General features: G+C 36.8%; 2 non-coding genes across 2 annotated transcripts; one reads left to right on the top strand and one right to left on the bottom strand.

Moving 5' to 3' along the window:
* The first annotated feature begins 10,370 nt into the window (after window positions 1–10,370).
* Window positions 10,371–10,477, top strand: LOC128283155 (small nucleolar RNA R71). Its single transcript, XR_008273496.1, has one exon. It is a non-coding gene; the product is annotated as a small nucleolar RNA R71 (small nucleolar RNA).
* Window positions 10,478–16,454: 5,977 nt separating this feature from the next.
* Window positions 16,455–16,561, bottom strand: LOC128282698 (small nucleolar RNA R71). The gene has a single exon (XR_008273052.1). It is a non-coding gene; the product is annotated as a small nucleolar RNA R71 (small nucleolar RNA).
* Window positions 16,562–25,985: the final 9,424 nt, after the last annotated feature.

The following is a 25,985-nucleotide window of genomic DNA, read 5'->3' as shown; positions in this document are numbered from 1 at the left end:
ATCTTACTCAAGAGTAGACAATCCATCATTGCATGCATCATCATCAAGCTTTACACTTAGCATGCAATGGCTTTATCACCATAACAACTTTGGCCAAATACCATTTCCATGGCATAACAAAGATTTGAGCCATGGCTAACATGCTCATCAAGTTAGCAACCAAAACATGCATGAAACTCCTAACACAACCTCATACATACCTTAATCTTGATGCAAACTTAGCCAAATCTCCTTCTAGATCTCTTCCAAACCAAGCATGAAGCAAAATCCTCCTTCTTCCTTAGTTTTGGCTCAAAGAAAGGATGAACAAAATTTTCTTTCTTTCTCTACAACTCACGGCAATGGGGGAATACCACACTCACACACATTTTTTTCATTCTTTTCTTACCCATACACCTTTGTTTATTATTTCTCCTCATGCACCAACAAAACATGTTTCATGACATGTTTTGCCCATCCTCTCTTGCCATGGCCGCCACTTTATGTTGGGGGAATTTGACATGCAAATCCCTTATTTTTGCATGCATGAGCAACTAGTCATCACACATTTCCCCATCATACTTTCAAAGTTCACTACTAGGTCCTTTCTAGTGAAATTCGCATTTATAACACTAAATCGAAACATCAAAAATGTCACACACAATTTAACACATATCATAGGCATCAAAATAAATTTTTAATTATTTTTATGCCTCGGTTTTGTGGTCCCGAAACCACATTCCGACTAGGGTCAATTTTGGGCTGTCACAACCCGAATTAGGGCCTAATCGGAATAGTGGTTTCGTGACCACAAATCCGAGATAGAAATAATTGTTTTATAATTATTTTGGGGTTTATGATATGATTGTATGATTGTGTGAAAATTTCGTGATGAAATTCTATGCCTAAAGTGCTTAAATTGAAAGTAGGGACTAAATCGAATAAGTTGCAAAATTTGCATCCCGGAAGTTTTAGTATGAAATTGTTTTGGAATATTAATTAGGAGGTCTTAAATAGCAATTTGACCAATTTTAAGTTCATGGACAAAATTAGGACATGGAAGGAATTTTCGAAAGTTTAGTAAGGAGGGCATTTTGGTCATTTGGATATTAAATGAAATAAAATGGGAAAAATAACACAAAATTGATCATCATCCTCCTTAGTTGCTGCGAATTCTCCTCTCTCCATAGCTAGGGTTTCTTCAATTTTCAAGCTCCATAGTAAGTGATTCCAAGCCCGCTTTTAATGTTCTTTACGTTTTTGGAATCCGGAAGCTCGATTAAGCTTATGCTAGTAATAATTTAACCTAGGGTTCATATTTGGAAAAATACCCATAGGTGAAATTTGTGTATTTTGATGTTTTATGATAGAATATGAGGTTTTAAATTATGTTAAATAACTTGTGCTACTCGATTTTAAGTGAAAAGCAGTAAAAGCAGCATAATCGGTAAAAATACCTATTGTTCATAACTATATGATAGAGTGAGAATTTGATGTTGTTGTAGAAGAGAAAATGTTCAGCATATCATAAAATATAAGAATAAGGGCTGAAATTAAATTCCGAGCCTAGGGGCAAAATTGTAATTTTGTAAAGTTACGGGGCAAAATGTAATTTTTCCATGATGTGATTTTTGGATTGAAATAAATAGTATGAGTATTAAATGAGCTAAATGTGTTATTATAGATCAAGAAAGACGCGAATTGATCTCGAGCAGGGGAAGGAAAAAGTTTTGGACTAAATTGCAAAATTTCCACATTTTGCACCAAGGTAAGTTTGTATGTAAATATTACAATAATTTCATGTACATTCTTATATTTCAGCCTATTATATAAATATACTAGCTGATGTTAAAATATAAATCGACTATTGGAAGAATAGAAATAAATATAGAGAGAGATCCGGTTGAACATTGGAGAGATCGAATGAAATAGAGGGGCGTAGCTAGGTCACATGTATGATCTTGAGTGCACATCATGTGTACAAGAAAGCTACGAGACACCCTGTAGTAGCTAGGTCACATGTGTGATACGAGATGTATCCCATGTAGACAAGAGAGCTACGTGAAAGATAAATGTAGCTAGGTCGCATGCGTGATTCCAAGTGAAGGACACCATGTAGACAAGAGAGCTACGTGAAAGATAAATGTAGCTAGGTCGCATGCGTGATTCCAAGTGAAGGACACCATGTAGACAAGAGAGCTACGAGACAAATCGGTTAGGTCGCATGACTGGTACTAAGTGTTCACCATGTGTACAAGAGAGTCGAACTAAACGAAGTATGATGGTGGTGTGTCTTTGAAACCATTAAATATCGAGGATTGATCCGAATTGTTCAACGGGATGGTTTTGTGGTGATATTGTGGTTTGGACCTACACTTATGGTGAATGAAATGTGGTGAAAATGATTTGTGGTATATACATATATAAGATAAAATGAGGTTAGCATAAAGAATGCGTGAAAGAGTGAAATTAGCATTAAAACTGTTTTTAGATGGTAGCAGTGACGTGATTTTGAAAAATCACAAAAAATAGGAGGAATATAATTAGAGGTTGAATGAGATGTGAAATTAAAGTTTAATGAGTCTACTTTCATATAAAAGAAACAGAGCAAGCAAAGGAATTCTATATTTTGAGATATTTACAATTGTATGTGACTTGCTCAGGATGAATACGTGATCCCCTGTTCCAACTTTGAAAAATCATTAAAAATTGTACAAAGAAAATTAAGAAATATAGTTTACATGCCTAAATTCCTTATTGAGACTAGTTTTAAATGAAATATACTTCAGGGTTGTTTGAATTGTGTACTGAGAAAAATTCAATTCGTAGTGAACAGAGGTCAGATCAGTCGAGCTGTGTAACAGGGAAACTTTAACTAATAAACTGTACTAATTGGCTGAACCAAAATTATAGAAAAAATTAGCAAAAAGCTTTATGAGTCTAGATTCAGGAAATTTTACGGATTTGAATTTCAAGTTTTGTAACTCGAGTTATGATTTATTTAGTGAATATGACGCAGCAGAGACAGCTTAATCAAAGTGGAATGAATAGTGAAGTTAAAGTAGATATACTTGAATTGTTGTGTAAACATGTTAGATTCTTTAATTAGCATTTACATACTTACTTACTAAGCTATAAGCTTACTTTGTTTCTCTCTTTTGTCTTATAGTGTCCTTCGCTTGCTCGGGAGTTAAGGATCGTGAAGATCTACCGCACTATCATACTTTAGGGTATTTGAACTAAACGTTTTGAATTATGGCATGTATAGTAGCCTTAATTATTTTGTTACGTGTCATATTTGTATAGGTTTAAAATATTAGTTACAAGATTTCGACCAGCTACTTTGTACAAGCCATTAAAGTTGGCTAATATTGTTCAAGACATATATTATACGATGCACTAACAAATTGGATGACATATTTATATCTCGGTTATGTTTAATGGTATGTGTTATGTTCTGGTAATACCTTGTATCCTGTTCCGGCGACGGTAACGGGTAAGGGGTGTTACACATGCAATCAACTCCGCTTAATTATGACAAATGTACTCTTAGACAAGGTCTATTCCTCCTTTGAATAAGAGCTTATCCTGAATCAATATCCTGGGATATCAAAACAAGAATTAAGAACACATAATTAAGAACAAGTTAAATATTTATCATACAATTCAGAAAATAATAACAAGATTCGTCTTAGGTTTCATCCCCCTTAGGTATTTAGGGGATTTAGTTCATAATTAAAAAGGAAAACATCTCAGAAGAATAACGAATACAAAACATAAAGAAAACCCAAAACTCTTGAAGGGAAATTGAGGGGAGATCTTCAGTCTTGATGATGAATCCGGCTTCTAAGATGGAACAATCGGCTTTCTTCGAGTAATTCCTTCCTCCCTCTCCATGCCTCCCCCCTTTCTTCCTCCTCTAAGGTGTATTTATAGGCTTTAGAATGCCTAAGAACCCTCGAAATTAGCCTTTTTCAAATTGGACTCAACTTGGGCTCGGCAAGGACACGCCTGTGTGACATGCTCGTGTGAATCGTGCTTCGAATCTACCAAATTGACACGGTCGTGTGGTCTGCCTGTGTGAGGAAGTCCAGGCCATGTTGATTTCGTACTTTGGCTCATTTTCTCCATTTTTGGACCGTTTCTCGCTCCTTTCGCTCTCCTATGCTCTCCTAAGTATAAAATACGAAAATAAGGCATTAGGAGCATCAAATTCACCAATTCTAAGGAAAAATCATCCATAAAATGTGTTAAGCATGGGGTAAAAATATGTATAAATTACGGTTTATCAAATACCCCCACACTTAAGCATTTGCTTGTCCTCAAGCAAAATTCTCAACTCATAATCAAAATAAATCCTTCTCAACCTATATTTCCTATCGATAATATCTCAAAATAATCCATAGGTAATCATACATTGAAAATTCAACTGAAAGAACATCAAAGTTTCAATCATTCCAAGTTGAGCACTTTATCATCAAAATATAGGTGTCTCCCCTCGTCTAAATAATTACCTTTGATTCAAAATGTCACAGAGTTTCATATCCTCACTAAAGATTCACTCAAATCACTCGAGGTGTTTAAGGACAATAAATGAAGCACTCAATAGTCAATAATGAAAAGTCATTACCATAGGCTTGCATGGAAATCATATCTCCACCACTATAAATTGAGGTGATACATCAATCAAAATGTCTTTAGAGGGTTGTAACGTGGCTTTGGTTAGGGGGTGTGGTCAAAAGCTGAAAGAAAAAGTTAGAATCGAGATTGAATTAAAAAATTTCCTAACAAGAAAAATAGCTAGTCATCCATTGAGTACAATAGAGCTTTTTTCAGAATATGAAATTTAACTTCTTTAGCTCAGAAAATTACTACTACTAAGATGTATACACTTTTTTTTAAGAACAAGTTAAATTACACAGTAGAATAAAACATAGCTAAGCAACTATTTCAATTCCAATCTTGAAAATAAATAGGGATCAAATTAATTTAGGGGATTGCAACAATAATGGGTTAAGGCTTAATGTTAAGGGTAATACAAGAACTGGCTTGTTAGCTCAACGAGGTTTACTAAAGGTTAATCGTGGAGGTAGGCTTTTCATGACATGAGTGGGTTAATCCTAAGTACCTTTCTCATTTGACATATCAAATCAAAAAATGTGGTCTTGACATGCATAATCACGCAAGTTCTAGAATAACAGTTCAATACTGACACACTCAAAGCAATAATAAAAGTGTGCATGAAAGAATTAATAGATGCTCAAAAGGCTCAAAAATCTCACAAAAATTATGGCTTTTTGATGTTTAAAACTTGTGAATTCCAACTCAAAGTAATACCTAAACTTTGGGGAAACAACCTAAAATTTTAAATTCCTAAAGATCAACTTATCATGCTTGATTCTATAATGTCTTAAAGTTTAAACAATCAATGCATAAATGCCTATGTTTTAATTCAAGATATATCAATCAAAATCATAAATCAATCAAAATTTATCCTAAATATAATATTAGAGCTTTTCAAGAGAACAAGGCAGTCATTCAGGGATTTTTTTGATAGTGAAATAAATACCCCCCACACTTAAGATGTACATTGCCCTCAATGTACAAAGATAGATGTATAGAAAAGAATGTCAAAATAAGATAGGGAAAGAAGTGACACTTCCTGAGTGCTGAATGAATTTCCTTGAACTGGAGTGTCGGAGAATAATCGGCGTGAGGGTGGAGGAGGATACTCCGGCAGTGGTAGAGGTTCATTAGTCTGTAAGTCTTGCTCCAAAAGAATATTATATCTAGTGGTAGCATGGTCGTGGTCGAGTAGGACATGGCAATCGTGGAGAACCTTTCCCGGTGGAGTTTTGAGTTCCAATGTGATGATGAGCTTAGGAGCTTTATATAATTGTGACAGAATCAGGAACATTTTAGGGGGTATAAATAATAATAATTACTCTGAATGAAATAACCGATATTGATAAATATAAAATAAAATTCTAAAATCTAAGAAAAATAAAAAAATAAGTTTTAATAAAAATTAAAAACATAAAATAATAAATAAATATTTTTAAACATCTTGATCGCTGGATAGTTCGTGAGGTGGGACTGGCGATGAGATGTGGAGGTGCTGACAAATCTGCTGTAGAGTAGCATCAATGTTGTCAAATCGTTGAAAACACTGCTTCTCGAATCGAGTGAGGTGCTCAGAAATGTCAACATATGAAGCCGCTGCATGAACTGGACGAGAGGGTGGTGGTGACTGAAACGATGGGTCCTCGTGCTGTGGAGGGACATCATCAGGAATGTCTTCATGGCCTCCTCCTCGGTAAATTGGGCGAGACGATATTGAGGAGGGTAGGTTCCTCGGCGCTTTTCGATCATCCTCATGCTAAACATGCTCGAGATGCCTTGTGCAGACATCTGGCCAATGAGGATTAAGGATGATTCTTGCGCCGCAGTGCTGAGGAGCCCGAAGTGTCGAGCCAACCGAGTAACATAGGGGCCAATGGAGATGACCCCTTTCCTATGCCACTCTGCCTGGTGTTGAATGGTAAGGGCAATGAAATATACAAGGTCGATGACGTGCCTGTACGATATACACTATATAAAGTAGGCCCCGTGAGTGTTGACGACGCTAGTGCTCTCTCACCGTCCTGTAATCGTGTGAGCCAAAATGGCGTGTAGGTACCTCAAAGATGGAGGGAGAGCCGATGCCTTGGAGTGGCTAGGATTGTAGGTGGCCCCACCTGGTACTAGCGCGTCCTAGCACTGTGAAGGAGAAAGATGGATATGGCGGTTGAGAGCATGTAAGTCATTCTTCTTCTTGAATTCCTCTGTATATAAACCCATTGCAGTTAAAATTCTGGAACGCTGAGCTCGCGGACTAATCCACCAAGGCAAAATTGCACCGTGCCGAGATCATCGTAGTTCGTCATCACAGTCTAAAGATGAAATGTGGAGCATAATTCCATCGTAAGCTCGAGATACGTCGGCTTGATGATCCCAAAGAAAAGCTCCCATAGGTTGGTGGTCAGGAGGGCTCGAATCGCATCAGCCAACTGAACTTGTTCTACTGTAGCCCAGTCGATGCAGCGGCCCGCAATTAAAGGTCGGGCCCGGAGTATTTGGAAAAGTTCTTCTTGGGGCCCGATGGGGAACCTTAGGAAAGGGTGACGAACATTCACGGTAGGACCTGAGGAAGATAACGCTCCCTTTCTTTTCTTTGAAGCATGGACAACAGCCTTTTTACCACCTGAAGATGACATCGTACCTGCAATTGGAAACATTAATTCATCTTGATGAGTAGACAGGGGAAAATACGACTAAATTCGAGGAGGGAAAATCCGTAAATATGTTCAGCCACAACTACTAAGTTTAACTAAAATAATAAGTTCAATGGCATACTTTTGTGGCATTAGTATAGTGATATAAGTGAAAAATGACAAAGAATAGAATGCAACATACTATATGATTGAACAGAAATTTCAACACAAGAGGCATGAATATTTTAACTATCCTAACTATAACTAATCAAATGGAGTAGAGAAATCATGTAATGCGTAATAATTTAAACATGAAAAGATGATAAGTACTCTAGATATGAAATGTAAGAGATAAATAGATGAAAAGAACATAAGAAGTGCTTTGTACTATGATAACTTATCATGAAAAATGAGTGCAATTAAAGGGAAAAGAGTAAACAAACGCTAGAAAGGGGAGAATGAACATCAAAAATGAAGTTGGAGGCAGTGCACGGGCATGGCAGGAGGGCGTGTGGACTTGTAGCAGCTAGGGTTAGGGTTTCTGGGTGAAGAAGACAATGAATAGTGCAGCCTATTTATAGATTTTGGGGCACACGGCCATGGAGCACGCCCGTGTTTCCCAATTTTTTCTCGTGTGACTCGCGAATTTTGAATTTGGGCACTTCTGAATAGTTAGTCCACGCTCGTGTTCCTTGGGAGTGTGGGTGCACACGGCCGTGTCGCACGACCGTGCCTGGCTTTGTTCGCTTCTCCCATGCCCGTGTATGTAGGCCCACACCCTTGTTAGTTTAACAGGTTCGACCACGGTTGCTTGGCACGGGTGTGTCGTACGCCCGCATTGATTTGATAGGTTCGGCCACGGGTTATAGATACGGGTGTGTCGAACGGCCGTGTTGTTTTGGCAGGTTCGCCCACAGCCATGGCGCACGATCATCTCGATTTATCGTAGCCTGTGTTGGGGAAATCTTTGCCCTGTTTTTACATGGCCATAAGCACGCCCGTGTTCTTGGCCGTGTCTATGTGGAAAAACCTGTATTCAAGATCTCTGTTAGTAAGTTAGGTGTTAAATACTAAAATTTAAAGAAATTAATATTGTTAGTGCTCGAGTTGCCTCCCGAGAAATGCTTATTTATAGTATAAGTTCGATTTACCTCTCCATTGAATGGTCATGGTGGTTCGAGGAGTTTATACTCCTCATTCCTACTATCATTCTCATCAAAATAAGGTTTCAGACGGGTGTTGTTTACCTTAAAAGTGCCGAGCTTGGGATGACTTACCTCGACTATACTGAATGGGAAAATGCTAAGTACCGTAAGAGGGATTTCTTCATTCGGTGTGGTAGTGACAATGTGAGGATTTGCGGCATCTAATAAGACTTTTTCTCCAACCTTAAGTTGATGTGGGAAGGTGTTGAGCTCGTTCTGGCGTAGTTTCGGTTTATCATGTGTTCTCAGTTTATGCGTCCACCATTCATCTAGCTCTTCGATTTGTAGCCTTCGATCCTCATGAATAGATTCTCTGCTACTGCTTGAGAATGACTCATGTGCTTCCTTCAGACTCATTTCCTACAAAGTAGGTTGTACCATATTGTCAGTTTTAGTAGAATGGTTTAAACGATCACCTTCAATTTTCGATGTGTTGCCAGAATTGCAAACTTGAAGGGTGATTGTTTCATCTCCCACACGGAGTGTGAGTTCACCTGTGCCAATATCAATAATAGTTTTAGCAGTTGCTAAAAAGGGCCGTCTTAAAATCAAAGGAGTGTTGCTATCCTCCTCTATGTCTAGAACAACGAAATCAACGGGAAATATAAATTTATCAATTTTAACTAGCACATCTTCAGTAATACCCCTAGGGAATCTTATAGTTTTGTCTGCTAATTGAATGCTCATCTTTGTCTGTTTGGGTTTCCCAAGACCCAATTGTTTAAACATTTTGTAGGGCATGACGTTAATACTAGCCCCTAAATCAGCTAATGCATTATTAACATCTAAACTACCAATTAAGCAAGGAATTGTAAAACTCCCTGGATCTTTTAGTTTATTAGGTAGTTTATTCTGTAGAATAGCTGAGCAAACTGCATTTAGCTCCACATGCGACGCCTCGTCCAACTTTCGTTTATTTGCTAAAAGCTCCTTTAAAAATTTTATTGCGTTTGGCATCTGCGATAAGGCTTCAATAAACGGTAAGTTAATATATAATTTTTTTAAGAGTTTAAGGAATTTACCAAATTGTTCATATGAGCGGTCTTTCCTTGTCACGTTGGGGTATGGCACACGAGGTTTATATTCGGCATTCATTGATTTGTTTTTATTATGACCTACCTCATCTTGATCTCTGCTCACCACAGTTTCTTGCTTCGGTTCTAGCTTAGGCTCAATGAATTTTTCTTCATCTTGAACATTAATCGCGTTGAGCTATTCCCTTAGGTTGGGTTCAGTATTACATGGCAAGCTATCTTGTGGTAGTTCAGAAATTAGTTTAGACAGCTGGCCTATCTGAGTTTCGAGCTCTTGGATCGATGCTTGTTGATTTTTAAGTGTTGTCTCAGTGTTCTGAAAATAGGTTTCTGTCATCAAGATAAATTTAGACAGCATCTCTTCAAGGTTCAGCTTCTTCTCTTATTGGTAGGGTGGTTGTTGGTAGCCTGGAGGTGGTCTCTAATTTCCTTGACCTCCTTATGAGAAATTTGGGTGGTTCCTCCAACTTGCATTATAAGTGTTACTATATGGATTGTTTTGAGATCGAGGATTAATAACCATGTAATTTAACTGCTTATTATCCATGTTGTGGCCATAAGGTTGGTATTCCGAATTGTTTGATCCATCTCCACTTGCTTCGCACTGCATTACTGGGTAAACCTGTGAAGAACTAAGAAAACAATCAATTTCCTTATTCAAGAGTTCTACCTGATTAGAGAGCATGGTGACCAAATCGACGTTATAAACACCGGCTATTTTCGTTGGTTTTGTCCTCATGACTTGCCACTGAGAGTTATTCAGTGACATCTCATCTATAAACTCATAAGCATTTTCAGGTGTTTTATTATTGATGGTTCCACCAGTAGCTGCGTCAACCATTTACCGAGTCGAAGGATTTAGGCCATTATGTAACATTTGAACCTGTAGCCAAAGCGGTAACCCATGGTGAGGGCACCTTCTCAGTAAGTCCTTGTATCTCTCCCATGCATTATAAAGAGTTTCTAAGTCCATCTGCACAAACGAAGAGATATCATTACTTTATTTGGTCGTTTTAGCTGGTGGGAAATATTTTAATAGAAATTTTTCAGTATTTGTTCCCAAGTAGTGCCACTGTTTAGCTTTGTTCCTCAATGAAAAAGGGAATAACCAAAGACGAATGGCATCATCAGAAACACCATTAATTTTAAATGTATCGCATAGTTCCAAAAAGTTTGCTAAGTGAGCGTTGGGATCCTCATCCTGCAAACCATCAAACTGAACAAATTGTTGTATCATTTGAATAGTGTTAGGTTTTAGTTCAAAAGTATTTGCAACGACAGCAGGTCTAACTATGCTTGATTCAGTTTCTGTTAAAGAAGGTTTAGCATAATCATACATAGTGCGTGGAGCAGGATTTTGATTAATTGCAATTGCAGGAGGCAGCTGATTGTCTTGGTTTTCAGCCATTTCTTCGGTTCGTCCTCTTGCTCGTTTTCTGTGTATCTTAAGCTTCACCTTATTTCCCTTTGGTTTCTGCGAACTGTGCGATCGATTTCTTCGTCAAAGAATAGTGGTCCTGATGGGTTTATTCTAGTCATAAACTATAAAAACCTGCCAAGAGAAAGAAAAGTATATTAATAAATAATAAAAAAAAGTAAATTAATAAATAATAAAAAATTAAATTAAATTAAATTGTAAGAAAAATAAATGGCTAAAGTAATAAAAATTGAGCGTTTCTAATATCTTAGTTCCCCAACAACGGCGCCAAAAACTTGATCGTAATTCTCGTGACAGGTAAGTTTTAAATATTTATAATTAATCGTTCTTGAAACTAACTATTATCGCGATGTAGGCAAGTGTACCTATCGAACAGTAGTATAGTTTTAGCAAGACTGGATTATCGAACCCAAAGGAACTAAAAGTACTAGTAATGACCGTCTTTTTATTATCTAGCCTAAGAATAATGGGGTTTGTTTTAACTAACTAATTAACTAATCTAAGAATTCACAGAAAGTAGAACTGGGGAATTACTTTTGGAAAAACGATTGAATTAAGACAATACCTAAGAAAAAATCCACTTAGACTTTACTTGTTATTCTGGCTCCGAATCAGACGATTTATTCATTTAACTTGTTCCGTAGAGATCCCTAAGTTATGTTATTATACCTATTCAAGACTAATAACGTCTAATCCCTAGATTGAATAATTGAGACTTTCCTCTAATTAACACCCTAGGGTTACATTAACTCGATCTATGAATCCCCTTATTAGGTTTCACCCTAATCCGGAAAAATCTTGTCACCCTATCTCTAGGCATGCAATCAACTCCGCTTAATTATGACAAATGTACTCTTAGACAGGGTCTATTCCTCCTTTGAATAAGAGCTTATCCTGAATCAATATCCTGGGATATCAAAACAAGAATTAAGAACACATAATTAAGAACAAGTTAAATATTTATCATACAATTCAGAAAATAATAACAAGATTCGTCTTAGGTTTCATCCCCCTTAGGTATTTAGGGGATTTAGTTCATAATTAAAAAGGAAAACATCTCAGAAGAATAACGAATACAAAACATAAAGAAAACCCAAAACTCTTGAAGGGAAATTGAGGGGAGATCTTCAGTCTTGATGATGAATCCGGCTTCTAAGATGGAACAATCGGCTTTCTTCCTTCCTCCCTCTCCATGCCTCCCCCCTTTCTTCCTCCTCTAAGGTGTATTTATAGGCTTTTGAATGCCTAAGAACCCTCGAAATTAGCCTTTTTCAAATTGGATTCAACTTGGACTCGGCAAGGATACGCCTGTGTGACATGCCCGTATGAATCGTGCTTCAAATCTACCAAATTGACACGGCCGTGTGGTCTGCCCGTGTGAGGAAGTCCAGGCCATGTTGATTTCCTCTTCCACCGCCGAACCTCTTTCTGTTGCTCAATCGTCCACTTTAGATGAGACTACTCAACTAAATCAGTATTAGACTCTTAAAAATCTGATTCTGCGGCAGAGACAGAAGGTGTATCCTCTAAGGCAGACAATTAAGTGACATAAGTGGTCTCGTCTATAGCATCTGATGAAGCAAAAGCCTAGTTCTCGGTAAAGCAAGCTCTCGCCTCAGGCTCAGGGAAAGGAAAGAAAGGGGATCCGTGCCTTTTCTATTCTCTTTCTGTGGTCTGGGACGGGAAAAGAAATGCTAGAAGAGTTGGAGCCCTTCTTCTTAAAGTCAGCTTTTTAGCTAAGCTCTTCTATAAGTGAGTTCTCTGGGCAAGGCTTTCTAGGCTCCCTCGCTCCCTACGAGCTCAAAAATGAAGGTATCCACGGAAAGAACACAACTTCTTCGGAGATAGCGAACTCTTCAAAACCAGACGATGAGCTAGGCCATGTTGATTTCGTACTTTGGCCCATTTTCTCCCTTTTTGGCCCGTTTCTCGTTCCTTTCACTCTCTTATGCTCTTCTAAGTATAAAACATGAAAATAAGGCATTAGGAGCATTGAATTCACCAATTCTAAGGAAAAATCATCCATAAAATGTGTTAAGCATAGGGTAAAAATATGTATAAATTATGGTTTATCAACAAGTGTACCAATCGAATAGTATTATAGTTTTAGCAAGACCGGATTGTTGAACCCAAAGGAACTAAAAGTACTAGTAATACCATCTTTTTATTATCTAGCCTAAGAATAAGGGATTTTTATTTTAACTAACTAATTATCTAAACTAAGAATTCACAGAAAATAGAATTGGGGAATTACTTTTGGAAAAACAATTGAATTAAGACAATACCTACGGATGAATCCACCTAGACTTCACTTGTTATTCTGACTCCGAATCGACGATTTATTCATTTAACTTGTCCCGTAGAGATCACTAAGTTATGTTATTATCCCTATTCAAGACTAATAACGTCTAATCCCTAGATTGAATAATTGATACTTTTCTCTAAGTAACACCCTAGGGTTGCATTAACTCGATCTATCGATCGCCTTATTAGGTTTCACCCTAATCCAGCAAAATCTTGTCATCCTATCTCTAGGCGCGCAATAAACTCTGCTTAATTATGACAAATGTACTCTTAGACAGGGTCTATTCCTCCTCTGAATAAGAGCTTATCTTGAATCAGTATCCTGGGATATCAAAACAAGAATTAGAACACATAATTAAGAACAAGATATATATTTATCATACAATTCAGAAGATAATAACAAGATTCGTCTTAGGTTTCATGCCCCTTAGGTATTTAGGGGATTTAGTTCTTAACTAAAAAGGAAAACATTTCAGAAGAATAATGAATACAAAACATAATGAAAACCCAAAACTCCTGGAGGGAAATTGAGGGGAGATCTTCAGTCTTGATGGTGAATCCGGCTTCTAAGATGGATCGATTGGCTTTCCTTAAGCAGTTCCTTGCCTCCTTCTCTCTATCTCCCCTTTTCCTCCTCCTCTAGGGTGTATTTATAAGCTTTGGAATACCTAAGAACCCTCAGAATTAGCCTTTTCTGAATTGGACTCAACTTGGGCTCAACAGGGACACGTCCGTGTGACACGCCCGTGTGCGATTACTTCAGGCCATGCTAGAGCCTGCCAAATTGACACGGCCTTGTGGTCTGCCTGTGTGAGGAAGTCCAGGCCATGTTGATTTTGTACGTTGGCCCATTTTCTCTGTTTTTTGGCCCGTTTCTCGTTCCTTTCGCTCTCCTATACTCACCTAAGTATAAAAAATGAAATTAAGGCATTAGGAGCATCGAATTCACCAATTCTAAGGGAAAATCATCCATAAAATGTGTTAAGCATGAGGTAAAAATATGTATAAATTAAGGTTTATCAGCAACGGTGCCAAAAACTTGATGTCCACTAAACTAACTAAAAATTCGACTAAGGCAAGTGCACCTATCGAACAGTAGTATAGTTATGGTGAGACCGAAAATATCGTATCCACAAGGACTAAAAGTACTAGTAATTACTATCTTTTTATTATCTAGCCTAAGAATTGAAAGAATGTTTTCTAAACTAAACTTAATTATCTAATTAACTAAAAACCCGAGTTTGCTAATCCATGGATGGCCATTTTACAATACTCCTCATTGGCCTCCATGTTTCACACCCCAATATTATAACACAACTTTTCGAACCTTATTTTCCTAAAAGGTTTTGTTAGAATTTCACCCAACTGATCTTACGAACTACCCAATAAACCAATGTGATTTCCTTGGCTTGTTCCACTTCTCCCACAAAATGATACTTGATTTGAAGTGTTTTGTTCTTCCATGGAACACTGGATTTTTTGTAACTGTAACAGCAAATTGATTATCGCATTTAATCTTTATTACTTTTTCTTGTTTTAAATTCAAATCATTCAATAATTTCTTTAACCAGATAGCTTGATTTATTGCTGCTACGGCTACAACATATTCAGCTTCAACTATTGATTGTGCTATAGTTTCTTGCTTCTTTGAAATCCAACAAAAAAACACTTGATCCCAGAGTGAAGAAATAGCCAGAAGTACTCTTCATGTCTTCAGTAGATCCAGCCAAATCATTGTCTGAATTACCAAGTAACTTGAGTTTTTCTATCTTACTTCACTCCAAAGCTTAGAGTTCCTTTCACATATCACAGGACTCTTTTGGCTGCGTTGAAATGGTTCATATTACAACAATGCAAGCATCTAGATAACAGACTTACAACAAACATTATGTCAGGTTTGGACGCTATCAAGTAAAGCAAACATCCCACCAAGCTTTTGTAGCTTGTTTTATCAACCTTCTCAACATCTTCATTGTTAGTGAGCTTCTTTCTTTGAGCAATAAGGGGTGCTCACAGGTTTACAATTGTCCATGCTATATCTTCAGAGGATTTTTATCGAAAATCCCTTCTGGATTATGAAGATTGCATCACTAGCTTGATTCACCTCCATACCAGAGAAGTATGTCATTTCATCTCAGTGTAGATAAACCGTCACTAGCTTGGATCAAGTCAAATGAATAAATCGTCTGATTCAGAGTCAAATAACAGAAGAAGTCTAGGTGGATTTTTCCTTAGGTATTGTCTTAATCAATTGAGTTCTCCCAAAAGCTTTTACCAATTTTCTCTCTATGCACCCTTAGTTTAGTTAATTAGTTTAGATAAACAAATCCCTTAATTTTTAGACTAGATAATGAAAAGAAAGTAATTACTAGTACTCTTGGTTCCTTTGGGTTCAACAATCCGGTCTTGTAAAGCTATACTACTGCTCAATATGTACACTTGCCTTCATCGTGATAATAGTTAGTTTCAAGAACGATTAATTATAAATTTTTAAAACCTGTTGCAAATATCACGTACCAAGTTTTTGGCGCCATTGCCAGGGAACTAAGATATTAGGAACACTCGATTTTTATTACTTTAGCCATTTTACTTTATTTGCAATTTAAATTTTTATTTTTTTCTAATTTTTATTTTATTTGTTCCTAGCAGGTTTTATAGTGTATGACTAGAAGAAACCTATCGAGACCATTACTGTTTGATAGTGAGATCGATCACACAGTTCGCAAAAACTGAAGAGAAATAAGGCAAAGCTTACGATACACAGAGGAAAAGCAAGAGGGTGATACTTCAACCACAACCGAGGAGATGGCTAAAAACTAGGAAAATCTGCTACCTCCTACGATTGTTGTTGATCTAGTAAATCAGAATCCTACTCTGTGTACTATGTATGATTATGCTAAACCTTCTTTAACAGGAACTGAATTGAGCATAGTTAGGCCTGTTGTTGCTACGAATAATTTTGAACTGAAACCTAACACCATTCAAATGATCCAACAGTTTGTTCAGTTTGATGGTTTGCAGGACGAGGACCCAACGCTCATTTGGTAAATTTCTTAGAGTTTTGTGACACTTTTAAAATCAATGGCATTTCTGATGATGCCATTCGCCTTCGGTTGTTTCCCTTTTCGTTGAGGAATAAGGCTAAACAGTGGTTGAACTCGTTACTACGAGGGTCAATCACTACTTGGGAACAATGACTAGAAAGTTTTTATTCAAATATTTTCCGCCGGCTAAAACGACTAAACTACGTAATGATATCTCTTCTTTTGTGTAGATGGATTTACAAACAGTCTACGATGCATGGGAGAGATACAAGGACCTTTTACGAAGATTCCCTCACCATGGGTTACCACTCTGGCTACAGGTTCAAACATTTCACAATGGCCTGAATCCTTCAACTAGCCAGATGATTGACGCAGCTGCTGGTGGAACTATCAAAAATAAGACACCTAAGGATGCTTATGAATTTATAGAAGAGATGTCACTAAATAATTATCAGTGGCAAGTCATGAGGACAAAGTAAATGAAAATAGCCGGCATTTTTAACATCGATTCGGTCATCATGCTCTCTAATCAGGTAGAACTTTTGAATAGAAAGATTGTCGATTTTCTTGGTTCTTCACAAGTTCACCCAATAATGCAGTACGAAGCAAGTGGAGGTGGATCAAGCAATTCAGAATACCCATCCTATGGCCACAACATGGAGAACGAGCAGTTAAATTACATGGGTAATATCCTCGATCTCAAAATAATCCTTATAGTAATACTTACAATGCAGGTTGGAGGAACCACCCAAATTTCTCATGAAGAGGCCAAGGGAATCAGAGACCACCACCTCCAGGCTTCCAACAACCACCCTACCAACAAGAGAAAAGGCCGAACCTTGAGGAGATGCTAACAAAATTCATCTCGATGTCAAAAACTCATTTTTAGAATACCGAGACAGCACTTAAGAATCAACAAGCATCGATCCAAGGGCTCGAAATTCAAATAGGACAGCTTGCCAAATTAATATCTGAACGACCACAAGGAAGTCTACCTAGTAACACTGAACCCAACCCAAAAGAGCATGTGAAAGCAGTTACACTAAGGAGTGGGAAAGTGTTAGCTGAATCTGAAAAGAAGCCATTACAAGAAACTGATAGAAAGGAGGTCGAACCCAAAAACAATGAAAATCTAATGCCAAAAGAATATAAACCACCAATCTCATACCCAGCAAAGTTGAAGAAAGACCGCATGAATGCACAATTCGGTAAATTTCTTGAACTTTTTAAACAACTGCATATTAACTTACCTTTTGTTGAAGCTATATCACAGATGCCTACATATGCAAAATTTTTAAAGGAGCTTCTAACAAACAAAAGGAAGTTTGAAGACTTATCTATAGTGGAACATAATGAAGAGTGCTCAGCCATACTCCAAAATAAACTGCCAACCAAACTGAAAGATCCAGGAAGTTTTACTATTCCCTGCTTAATTGGTAGTTTGAATGTTGATAAAGCACTAGCTGATTTAGGCGCCAATATTAATTTGATGCCATATAAAATGTTTAAACAACTTGGTCTTGGGGAACCTAAACCCACTAGGATGAGTATTCAATTAGCTGATAGATCTGTTAAATATCCTAGGGGAATTATAGAGGACATACTTGTAAAAGTAGATAAATTTATATTCCCTGTTGATTTCGTTGTGCTTGAAATGGATGAAGATGTTGAGGTGCCTTTAATCTTAGGTCGGCCATTTTTAGCCACTATTAGGGCTGTAATTGATGTGGGTGGTGGTAAATTGGTACTTAGAGTAGGTAACAAAGAGATTATTTTTAAAATTTATAATGCCATGAGATTTTCTAGGGAACAGGATGACTCATGCTATTTTATCGACTCTATTAATCATGCAACTCAAGATTCTTTTCAGGAAATTGTACACAAGGACACGATGGGACTGTGACTCGCCCAAGGAGAGGGGGTAGATGATGATTCTGAGATAGGAACCGAACTAAACTCCAATGAAACCTCCCCAAAACTGGCAGAATATGAGGGAATTAAGGTAAAAGATAAACTTAAGCAAAAACCCTCTATTGAAGAACCTCCCAAATTGGAACTTAAACAATTGCCAAATCACTTGGAATATGTATTCCTTGGAAATAATGCTACATTACCGGTAATTATTGCATACAACTTGCAACCCAAGGAGAAAGAGGAATTATTGCAAGTATTAAGAGAGCATAAAAGGGCCATAGCTTGGAAAATTTTTGACATTAAAGGGATCAGCGCTTCTTTTTGCACCCACAAAATTTTAATGGAAGATGAATATAAACCATGCATGCAAGCCCAAAGGCGACTGAACCCCAACATGAAAGAAGTTGTTAAAGCTGAGGTAATTAAACTCCTAGATGCTGGAATTATTTATCCTATTTCTGATAGTTCTTGGGTGAGTCCAGTGGAGGTTGTTCCTAAGAAAGGAGGTATGACTATTATAGCCAATGAGAAAAATGAATTAATCCCAACAAGGACAGTCACAGGTTGGAGAGTGTGCATTGATTATAAGAAGCTAAATGATGCCACGAGAAAAGATCACTTCCTCCTTCCATTCATTGACCAAATGATGGAAAGATTGTCAGGGCACATGTACTACTACTTTTTAGACGGACTCTCTGGCTATTTCCAAATCCCAATAGCTCTTGAAGATCAAGAAAAGATAACATTTACATGTTCATACGGTACGTTTGCTTATCATAGAATGCCTTTTGGAATATGTAATGCTCCTGCTACTTTTCAGCGCTGCATGATGGCCATTTTTGATGAACTCGTAGAAGACGTCATGGAGGTATTTATGGATGATTTCTCAGTTTTCGGTAACTCTTTCCACCTTTGCCTCAAAATCTTAAAACGAGTGTTAATAAGATGTGAGGAAACAAACCTTGTGCTTAACTGGGAAAAATGTCACTTTATGGTTCAAGAAGGTATTGTGTTAGGACATAAAATTTCTAGTAGAGCGATTGAGGTTGATAAATCTAAAATTGAAACCATTGAAAAACTATCTCCCCTAATTCGGTTAAGGCTATTAGAAGCTTTTTATGACATGCTAGCTTTTATAGAAGATTTATTAAATACTTTTCTAAAATATCTAAGCCTTTGACTAAATTACTAGAAAAAGATGTACCTTTAATTTTGATCAGGAGTGTTTAGAAGCATTTAATACTTTAAAGGATAAATTGACTAAATGTCCAATTATAATTGCACCTGATTGGAATTTACCTTTTGAACTAATGTGCGATGCGAGTGATTTTGTAGTAGGTGCAGTTTTAGGGCAGTGAAGAGATAAACATTTTCAACGTATCTATTTTGCTAGCAGAACTTTGACAGCCACACAAGAAAACTACATCACCACGGAGAAAGTTTAGGCCATATTTAATATTGTCTAAAGTTGACATTTATATTGACCATTCCACCCTTCGCCACCTTTTGACTAAAACTGATGCAAAATCTCGACTCATTCAATGGATCTTAGCTGGAATTTGACTTGAAGATTAAGGATAAGAAAGGAGATAAAAATCTCGTGGCTAACCATCTCTCCAGGCTTGAAAACTAAAGTACCAAAGAGACAGATGACATTGAAATAAATGATTTGTTCCCTGAAGAACAGTTTTTTGCTATATCTGATTCTGAGGTACCTTGGTTTGCAGATAATACAAATTTTTTAGCCGCTAATGTTACCCCAAAAAGGTTGACACATCAGCAAAAGAAGCAATTCTTCACTGATGTGAATAACTACTTCTGGGAAGACCCTTTTCTTTTCCGTAAATGTGCAGATCAAATCATTAGGAGATGCGTTACAAGGACAAAAGCATTGAATATCTTGGAACATTGCCACTTAAGACCTACTGGAGGACATTACGGTGGAAATAAGACCGCACATAAAGTCCTCGAATCAGGTTTTATTGGCCCACTCTATTTAAAGACACCAACAGGTATGTTACTTCTTGTGAAAAATGTCAAAGGATAGGTAATATATTCAAACGTGATGAAATGCCTCAGACATATATGCTCTCATGTGAAATATTTGACGTTTGGGGTATCAACTTCATGGGACCATTCCATAGTTCATTCGGGAATAAATACATCTTAGTAGATGTTGATTATATGTCCAAATGGGTTCAAGCCCAAGCTTTACTTACTAATGATGCTAGAGTAGTGGTACGATTCCTTAAAAAACTTTTCTCTCAATTTGGTACACCTAGAGCAATTATCAGTGATAGGGGTACTCATTTTTGTAATGCCCAATTTGACAAGACCCTTAAAAAATACGGAGTTCATCATAGAACAGCTACCCCTTATCACCCTCAAACTAGTGGCCAAGTCGAAGTAGCGAACTGAGAGCTTAAACGTATCCTAGAAAAGACAGTAGAATTAAGCAGGAAGGATTGGGTGATGAAAGTAGATGATGTTTTATGGGCTTATAGAACTGCTTTTAGGACTCCCATAGGAACATCACCCTACAGAATTGTTTATGGGAAAAGTTGTCATCTACCATTTGAGTTAGAACACAAGGCATTCTGGGCTATAAAATTTCTAAACCTTGACCCCAAACTTGCAGGAGAAAATATGTTGATGCAGTTGAACGAGTTAGATGAGTGGCCAGCCAATGCATATGAAAATTCACGCTTATACAAGGAAGCGACAAAGCACCGCCACGACTTCCGTTTGAAGCAACGAAAGTAATTTGAAGTTGGAGATCTTGTCCTGTTATATAACTCGAGGCTCAAATTATTTCCTGGAATGTTTAAATCACGATGGTCTGGTCCTTTCGTAGTTCAAACTATGTTTCTATATGGCACAATAGAGGTAAGTCATCCATCACAAGGCACTTTTAAGGTAAATGGACATCGTCTCAAAATTTATAACGGTGAGAATTTCAAAGACAATAAAGAGGAGCTACGGCTCCATGAAGTTACCTGAAAATACCCACAAGGTAGAGTCGAGCTTAGACTATAAATAAGCACTTCTGGGAGGTAACCCGAGCACTAACAGTGTTAATTTCTTTAAATTTTAGTCTTCAACATTTAATTCACTAATTGAGCCACTAAACACAAGATTTCCAAAACCACACGGCCAGGCACACGGGCGTGCCGTAGGCCGTGCACATACCACAGGAGGCAACACAGCCATGCGATACGACCATGTGAAAATAGAGCAAAAATGTTTCCCCAACACGGGATCTGATAAGTTGCACTGCCGTGCAACATGGCCGTGGGCAATCTTGCCAAATTAACACTAGCGTGCAACACGGCCGTGCCCACTAACTGTGGTCGAGCCTATCAAAATAACACGAGTGTGGGAGAAGCGAACGAAGAATGACACGGCCGTGCAACATGGCTGTGTGCACCAATGCACCCAATTTCGAAATCCACGAGACGCACGGGCTAAAATGAGGGACACGGGCGTGCCCACGGCCGTGTGCCCCAATTTTTTTATAAACACCTATTTTTTATCTTTATATTTTGAAATTACTTTTTATTTCCTTTTAATACTATTTTATCTTGAGATTTTATAATTTTTATTTGGCTATTTCTTTACGAGTAATTATGCTTCTTTATATTTCCTAAAAAGTTCCTGATTCTATCACAGTTATAAGGAGCTCTAAAGCTCAATATTACTTAAGAACTTGTAACTCCATTGGAAAAGGTTCTCCATGACAGCCAAGTCCTGCCCGACCACCACGATAACCTCTTCGCTGGACACTGTGGTTATAGAACCCAACCTCTACCACCACCAGAGTATCCTCCTCCATTCTTATCATTGCCTTGGCTGATTATTCTCCATAACTCCAATTCAAGGAGTTCATTCATCATTCAGGAAGTTTCACTTCTCTCCCTATCTTATGATTATAAATCTATATTTTTCAATATATCTATCTTTATACATTGAGGGCAATGTACATCTTAAGTGTGGGGGGTCTTTTATATCATTATTAGAAATCCTTGAATTTTGTCTTGTTCTCATGTGATCTTCTCATACCACTATTAGAATGAATTTTGATTAAGTTATGATTTTTATTGATATTTCTTGAATTAAAACATAGGCATTTATGCATTGATTGTTTAAACTTTAAGACATTAGGGAATCAAGCATGATAAGTTGATTTTTGAAGAATTAAAAACTTTTAGGTTATTTCCCTAAGTTTAGGTATTATCTTGAATTGAAATTCACAAGTTTAAACATCAAAAAGCCATAATTTTGCGGAGATCTTAAGCCTTTTAAAGCATATTTTATTTCTTTCATGCTCACTTTTATTATGAGTGCGTCAGTATTGATTTGTTATTCTAGAACTTGCTTGATTATGCATGTCAAGATCACACCATTTGATTTGATATGTCAAGATAATAAAGGCACTTAGGTTTAACTCACCCACTCCACAAAAAGCCTACCTTCATAATTAACCCTTAGTGAACCCCTTTGAACCTAACAAGCCATGAATTGATTTACCTCAATGTTAACCCATAACCCATTATTGTTGAAATCCCCTAATTTGATCCCTATTTTTGTCGAGATTTGATTTGAATTTATTGTTTAGCTATGTCTTATTCTTTGTTGCAATAGTTAAGTTCTTGTTATTTGACTTGTTCTTAAAAATAATAATAATAATAATTATATACATATTTATTAATAGTAATTTGTCGTTTTTGAGCTTAAAGTATTAGTTCCATATTTTGAAAAGAAGCTCACTTGTATTCAACTGATAGCTAGTTATTTTTCTAGCTAGGTAATTTTTCAATTGAATCTCGATTCTAACCTTTTCTTTCAGCTTGTGACCACATCCTCTAACCAAAGCCATATTACAACCCTCTAAAGACCATTTTGATTAATGTATCATCTCAATTATACAGTGGTGGAGATTTGATTTTCAAGCTAGCCTATGGTAATAACTTTTCATATTGACTAATGAGTGCTTTATTTGATGTCCTTAAACACCTTGAGTGATTTGAGTGAATCTTTAGTGAGTATCTTAAACTCTGTGATATTTTGATCAAAGGTAATCACTTAGATGAGGGGAGACACCTATGTTTTCGTGATAAAATGCTCAACTTGGAATGTTTGAAACTTTGATGTACTTTTAGTTGAATTTTCAATGTATGAATACTTACAAATTATTTTGAGATATTATTGATAGTGATTATAAATTGAGAAGAATTTATTTTGATTGTGAGTTGAGGATTTTGCTTGAGGACAAGCAAACGCTTAAGTGTGGGGGTATTTGATAAACCGTAATCTATACATATTTTTATCCCATGCTTAGCACATTTATGGATGATTTATCCTTAGATTTGGTGAATTCGATGCTCCTAATTCTTTAATTTCATGTTTTATATTTAAGTGACCATAGGAGAGTAAAAAGAGCGAGAAACGGGACGAAAACGGAGAAAATAGACCCACGTGGGAAATCAACACGGCTTGGACTTCCTTACACGGGCATGGTACACGGCCGTGTCCATTTGGCAGGATCGAAGCACGACTTACACGGGTAGACTACACGCCCGTGCCTATTCAACAGCTTTGACCACGAGCAGGAGTAACCGCACACAAGCGTGTCCCTACCAAGCCCAAGTATAGTCCTATTCAGAAAAGGCCACTTTTGAGGGCTCTTAGGCATTCTAAAGCCTATTTAAACACCGGAGGAAGCACTTAGAGGAGACACAGGGAGTAGGAGGCAAGGAATTACTCAAGGGAAGCCGATTGATCCATCTTAGAAGCCAGATTCATCGTCAAGACCGAAGATCTCCCTTCAATTTCCATTCAGGGGTTTTAGGTTTTCTTTATGTTTTGTTATCTTTATTCCTTTGATATTTTTTCTTTCTTAGTTATGAACTAAACCCCCTAAATACCTAATGGAAATGACACCTAAGACAGATCTTGTTATTATTATCTGAATTGTATGATAAATATTTGACTTATTCTTAATTATTTGTTCTTAATTCTTGTTTTAATATTCCAGGATATTGATTCAAGTTAACGCTCTTATTCAGAGGAGGAATAGACCCTGTCTAAGAGTAAATTTTTCGTAATTAAGCGGAGTTGATTATACGCCTAGAGATAGGGTGATAAGATTTTGCCAGATTAGGGTGAAACCTAATAAGGGGATCGATAGATTGAGTTAATGCAACACTAGGGTGTTAATTAGAAAGAGATTTCAATCAATCAACCTAAGGTTAGACGTTATTAGTCTCGAGAGAGATAATAATATAACTTAAGGATTTCTACGGATCAAGTCAAATGAATAAATGTCTGATTCAGAGTCAAATAACAAGTGAAGTCTAGGTGGATTTTTCCTTGGGTATTGTCTTAATCAATCGAGTTCTCCCAAAAGCTTTTCCCAATTTTCTCTCTGTGCACCCTTAGTTTAGTTAATTAGTTTAGATAAACAAATCCCTTAATTTTTAGGCTAGATAATAAAAAGAAAGTAATTACTAGTACTCTTGGTTCCTTTGGGTTCGACAATCCAGTCTTGCTAAAGCTATACTACTGTTCGATAGGTACACTTGCCTTCATCATGATAATATTTAGTTTCAAGAACGATTAATTATAAATTTTTAAAACCTGTCGCGAATATCACGTACCAAAAACTTTAGGGGCGGAATTAAATTATATATTTTTAAGGTAGTAAAATTACAATTTCAATATTTTAATAGTCTACATCTTTATAATTTTTAAAGGATTAAATCAATTTTTTTTTATTTTGGGGGGCCAAAGTGTAATTTTACCATTACTAATTCAATATTTTATAAATTGTAAAGGGCTTAAATGGAAAACTTTCCATTTTAGGGGGGTCAGGGCCCCTGCCAGCCCCCCTTAGCTCCGCCACTGGGTTACCTCAAATTAAAACTGATCTAATTTGGTTAAGATTTATTGGGTTTTAATTATTAAATAAAGTATGGGTCAAACATGTATAGATACTCTAGTAAGCAATTCAAAACCCAAGATTTGTATATTTCAAGAAATTGATGAACTCAAGTATGCTTCCACATCTAGTTTTGTTCTTGATTTATTCTTGATGATTTAACATGACAGATCCTAATTTATTAGGCTTTATTTCAAGTTTATTTTATTGTTCTAACACTTAGTTGGTGCAAATATCTTAAAATTTTGCCCAGCAAAACAAGTAGATTAGTCAGCCTCGTGCATCTGTATATTGAAGGATATGATAAATTGGGTTACATGCCACATGGATTGGCGCAATTAACTTGTCTACGAACTTTATCCAAGTTTATTTTAGGGGAGAAAAAAGGTAAGGAAGTTGGTGAGTTAAATGATGGAAGGACTGCAAAAGCTCCAAGGAGAAGTTGAAGTTTCATGTTTAGAAAATGTTGTTGCTCCAGAGCCTGGATCTACTTAGTTGAAAGACAAACTGAATTTGAAATCCTTACAATTGAGGTGGAGCAAGAGTTCTAGAGAAGATGATGTGATTGATACTGTAAAAGATGAAATAGTATTTGGATGCCTTTAGCCACACCCAAATCTTGAGAATCTAAAGGTGCGTATATATCCAGGAAGCAAGATTTCAAGTTGGTTGTCTTCCATCACCAATTTAACTCAACTATGTTTAGAATTAAGTTACAAATGCAAGCATTTACCACCACTGCATCACCTCTCTTTGTCACATCCCAAAAACTGAATCAGGAGAATTGGGTAAGTAAATCGGGGGTTAGTGAACCCAAAATCGTAATTATATTATATAATTAAACAATTAGAATTAATTAAATAAAATATTAGAACAT

The sequence above is a fragment of the Gossypium arboreum genome, chromosome 10 (assembly GCF_025698485.1).
Source record: "Gossypium arboreum isolate Shixiya-1 chromosome 10, ASM2569848v2, whole genome shotgun sequence".
NCBI lineage: Eukaryota > Viridiplantae > Streptophyta > Magnoliopsida > Malvales > Malvaceae > Gossypium > Gossypium arboreum.
The sequence above is the reverse complement of the archived record's forward strand: the minus strand, read 5'-3'. Positions and strand labels throughout refer to the sequence as shown.